This window comes from Priapulus caudatus, unplaced genomic scaffold (assembly GCF_000485595.1).
Source record: "Priapulus caudatus unplaced genomic scaffold, Priapulus_caudatus-5.0.1 Scaffold2, whole genome shotgun sequence".
Lineage (NCBI taxonomy): Eukaryota > Metazoa > Priapulida > Priapulimorpha > Priapulimorphida > Priapulidae > Priapulus > Priapulus caudatus.
This window is the reverse complement of record NW_014577063.1, coordinates 908430-913631: the sequence shown is the minus strand read 5'-3', so window position 1 is coordinate 913631 and position 5202 is coordinate 908430. Positions and strand designations below refer to the sequence as shown.

The 5202-nt window shown below is 37.4% G+C and overlaps 1 long non-coding RNA gene across 1 annotated transcript in view; it reads left to right on the top strand.

The window, feature by feature from the left end:
- Positions 1-2041, top strand: part of LOC106819772 — a 4565-nt gene extending 2524 nt beyond the window's left edge. Inside the window, exon 3 of the long non-coding RNA XR_001395500.1 lies at positions 1991-2041. This is a non-coding gene — a long non-coding RNA (uncharacterized LOC106819772). The remainder of the gene's footprint in view (positions 1-1990) is intronic.
- The last annotated feature ends 3161 nt before the right edge of the window (positions 2042-5202 follow it).

The window sequence follows — 5202 nt, the reverse complement described above, 5'->3', positions numbered from 1 at the left end:
CAAATAGGATAGATAGATAGATAGATAGATAGTAGATTAGATAGAAGTAGATAGAATAATAGATAGATATAGATAGATAGATAGGATAGATAGTCTAGATAGACTAGATAGATAGATAGATAGATAGATAGATAGATAGATAGATAGATAGTATAGATAGATAGATAGATAGATAGATAGACAGATAAATGATAGAAGATGATAGATAGATAAGATAGATAGATAGATAGATAGATAGATAGAATAGATAGATAGATAGTAGATAGATAAGAAAGAGAGATTAGATAGATAGATAGATAGATAGATAGATAGATAGATAGATAGATTAGATGATAGATAGATAGATAGATAGATTAGATAGAAAGATAGATAGATGCTAGATAAATAGATAGATAGATGTAGATAGATAGATAGATAGATAGATAGATAGATAGATAGACAGAAAGAAGAGAGATAGATTAGGATAGATAGATAGATAGATAGATAGATAGATAGATAGATAATAGATAGATAGAATAGATAAGATAATAGATTATGTAGACAGAATATATAAATAGATACGATAAATCGATAGAATAGCGAAATAGATAGATAGATAGATAGATACAAGAAAGAAAGAAGATACTAGATAGATAGATAAGTAGAATAGATAGATAGCTAGATACGATAGATAGATAGATAGATAGATGATAGATAGATAGATAGATTAGAAGATAGATAGATAGAAAGAGAGAGATATATAGATAGAGATATATATAGATGAGAAATAATAGATTAGGAGAGAGAGAGAGATAGATAGAAGATAGATAGATAGTAAATAGATAGGTAGATAGAATAGATAGATAGATATTCACACGATATGATATATTCAGGGAGTAAGGATAATCAGAGATTCTATCTATACTATATTCACATATACTAGATTCTATCTATACCTATAATTTCTTATCCTGTATTATCAGGAGTGGATAAGAGAATTTCTAATTAGATTCTTTATAATAATTATCTATTACCACTCCTGATATTATATGGCGATCTTTTCTGTAATGCCGCATTAACATGGGTAAAGCTCCGCGCTGTGTTGTTACTTACTGAACGGATCGCGAGATCTTTATGGCGCGTTGTTCTGTGACGAGAATTTACTCAAGCAGCCGGCCAAAAACAGAAATAGGCGGCGTTGTCTGGGCGCGCCCTCTGCGGGCGGCTATTTGTATAAGAAATGAGGAGCAAATTGGCCGGCGCGATTACACAAGAGCCGGCTTTCATCCGGGGACGATGTGGTCGGCAGAAAGAATCGCCTGCTGAGTGCAGGTAATACCAAGGGAAGAAGAAGGAAAAGTGCCACGCGGCACCTGATGTCAGCATTTAATGTAGCCACGTGATATCACTGTCCTAACTCTTCTCTGTCCACCATTCCAGTCACTTGTATGCGTTCACGGACCACGTTTTAACGACGTTGGTAATGGGTTCCTGATACCTAGTCAGTGATCCGTACAGTCAGTATAGCCGTACAATTGTCATCAAATTAGATCCCGTTTTTTCGATATAAAAGTTATTCATTAACAATATAAATCACTTATTGATGTTATGTAAATCGCACGAGGGAGATCTTAATACATCTCTCTCATCCTCTCGTCGCTCTCTCTCTCTGCCTCTCTCTCTCTCTCTCTCCTCTATCTCTCTCTCTCCTCCTCTATATTATATATATATATATATTATATTCATATATATATATATATTACTAGTATATATATATATATACATAACGTTTATCTGACATATCCGCCTATCATAATTGTTAGGCCCCAATTTGCAACACGAAAATATGTGAGTATATAGTATACCGCAATCAGTATGACATCCCTCAGGCCCTCTGTCTGATGCCTTTCTAAATCAAATTGCAAATAATGATAAACACAATAAACCATGCTAAACTTGGTTAATGTCAGCCGGATAAAGCCGCTTACATATAAACTTGTCGTCTTTCTAGTGCAGTTTGTGTTCGGTACATGGCCAGTCGCGGAGAGCTACTCGATTACTCCAGGCGGATCCGTACCCGTATTCTGAGAAGGATTAGAAGTGGATACGAATCCGCTCAGAGCTTCAGATCCGCGAGTATCGGAGACGCGAGGAGTGGAGTACGGGTCATCGTGACGCTATTTGGCTACAAAGGTCTTCCCGCTTCAGGTCGTTGTCCTAATATTAAATTATCCGTTAAATAGTATTATTGGTTCGCTAACACCGGGCATTCTATATATATATATAATATAGTGTAAATTCGACACTAATAATCAGCATAAACGCTAAACAGCGAAGAACAAATTCCGTCTGTTCTTACCGGTCAATAAATCCTTCGTAATTGCCCGATTTACTTATCATTGACTGTTTACACACTACAATGTATTAGCGGTGGTAAGTGACTTCGGGTGAAATACACACACGCGCGCGCACGTACGCACATACACACGCACCCACGGCACGCACGCATTGCGCTCTTGTGTGTGGTAGCGGACATCCAGCGAGCTGTCAGTGTTATCTATCGAGACGAACGTAATCAAAGTCACGCAGAAATAGAGAGAGAGTTCTGATAAGTTGTTATGCTAACACTGGTAAAATATCCATTTACGCACTTTGCGTCCAATTGTGTGCGCGCCAATGCGTACATCGCGTCGCGTGCGTGTTTTGCATGTGCGTGTGTTGTGTGTGACTGTGTGCTTGTGTGGTGTGTGTGTGTTGCGTGGTGATGTGTATTGTGCTGTAGTATGTTGTGTGGTGTTGTGTGTGTGTGTGTGTGTGTGTGTGTGGTGTGTGTGTGTGCGTTGTGTGTGTGTGTGGTGTGTGTCGTGTGTTGTGTGTGTGTGACGCACACGTCACTCTTTACGTCACTCGTCACAACTCGACCGATTACATTCCTCGATCCAATTTCGTTTGTAAACTGTAGATCGTTTCGTTACCTCTGGAACCAATGCCTTGGCCTAAATCATTTTTTTGTTCTAGAGAAAGTACTACTTAAAGCATAATACTAGTAAAGTTCCTATATTATAGCATTAAGTTCTTGCTGTTCTGCGCTTGTTTTTTGAAAAGATTACTCCGTAAAATTAGGGGATATTAGAGCTCCTGAATGTTAACGGGGCAATGTGCTGACAGATCAGAAATATTTCTTATATTAACTCAAACAATACAGCCGAAGAAATGACGGAGAGTAACGGTCTTGTCCGAAGTTTGCCGAATTATTCCCGTATGCTAGCACGCCATTTTAAGTGCCCTGTGAAAACGATTGATTCATAACAATACATTGTCATCGTCAATCCATAATTAATCGTTTAAAATCGACTACATTACGTTAACGTCAGAAAATATTAAGGTAAATCATTACTTGAAATATTTTTTTGTTGTGGTGGCACGGCGAGAAAAAAATAAGTCAAGTAATGATCCGCGCGTTTAACGTAGTATGTTCTGTTTTAGATATCGGTCGAGCCCATACAGAAGGAACCATGTCGGATACGGCGGTGGCTACGAGGTTCCCAACTACAGACGTCGGTCCTATAGATCTTTCTTCTAATCCAACCAAAGATTCAAGTAGACGACCCGATACACGGCTGCTCCAGGACTCTTCACGGGTTACTCTCCTCTACATTTCATTACACATCTGTATATGTGTGCTAACTAGAGCGACTATAGATGAAATCAAGAGTAGATCAGGAGCTAGTATTAGTTTTACTATACCCTTGATGAAATCATTTTGGGAGAAACGCCAGCAAGCTGAGAATTTCTAGGTCATGCGTATGTTCCATTTGAATATATGTGAATATCTGTGTGTAGAACTATATGTAATTCGAATTAGTGTATAACAGGCAAATTGCATAGATTAACTGTAATGAAAATAGTATAGTGACAGTATATAATTAAGCCAAAACGTGATTGTTACACATTTAAAATAAAGCTATATATATGTTTGCATTATGATCGTTTGCTGTTTATATTTGATTCGGCGTATCTCATATTGTCTTTAATCATCTACATCATGACTATTGACTTTATATAAATTTATCTACTATTTAGTTTTAAATGAAATCATGGGATTATACGTTGGTGGGTATAAACAACGTTATACATAATAGCTGCGTCGAGATCTGTGATTTCTATTCACTGCCGTTAGATGGCGCCACCTCATATTCTACTCGTCTATCGCGTTCTCGTGCGCATGTTTGCGCGTCATAGTATCCAATTATCTCATCATCTATCCATTAGTATCTACTTATAGCAAATGGTAATGACAAAAAAGTCATGAGAAACCTATATGCACATGTAAAACGCTATCTTTGATTGCACCGCTTTAACACGTAACAGAAATGTTCAGTGCAGGAAAATTCGACGACATGACAATGTCTCCCATGTTGAAATTTGTCATGTCCATAAATACTAATCAAATGAATCATTAGGATTACAATAAATGGTAGGCAATTCTCGGAGAGTTTTGCTTTTCGTCACGCAATGACGTGATTTGGAAGCGAATCAGAGTCCTAACGAATTACAATGAATAAAATGCAATGAATGCAATGAATAGAATGCAATGAATAAAAATTACGACGATTCAACAGCCGCACATCACAATCTAACACAACGCAGAACATAATACAAAACAAAGTAAGTAATGTGCTTGTAGCCTAATATTACGCAACAGTGCATAAGAATACCTATCTAAGCGTTGTCCACAGAAGACAATAAACTCAGACGGTTTCGGGATAGCCCGGGGGTGACTGTTTCTGTTGAAGATATGTCCAAAAGCTGAAGTTCCTGTTCTGAAATCTAGTCCCGCCAGAAGGCAAAAAGTGCACGTCACGAGGTAAACAATCAGCCGATGTATATAAAGATGAGGAGTTGGCGGTTTGTTCTGGAGCAGCACCTCGGTCGTTGGTTGTGATTGGCGCCTTGCAACTGAGTGTAAGTTTGGCATTTTTTAAGTTATTTTCATTGTTGTTTACATCGTTTTCTAATCCTTCTCCGTCGATTTTACATGTGAGTGTTCTTGCAACTTTCTATTTATCTATCCATCCGTCTATCTATGTATTTATTTATTTACCTATCTGTTTATGTCTATCTGTCTATCTGTCTACCTATCTATCTATCTATCTATCTATCTATCTATCTATCTATTTATCTATCTATCTATCTATCTATCTATATCTATCTATCTATCTA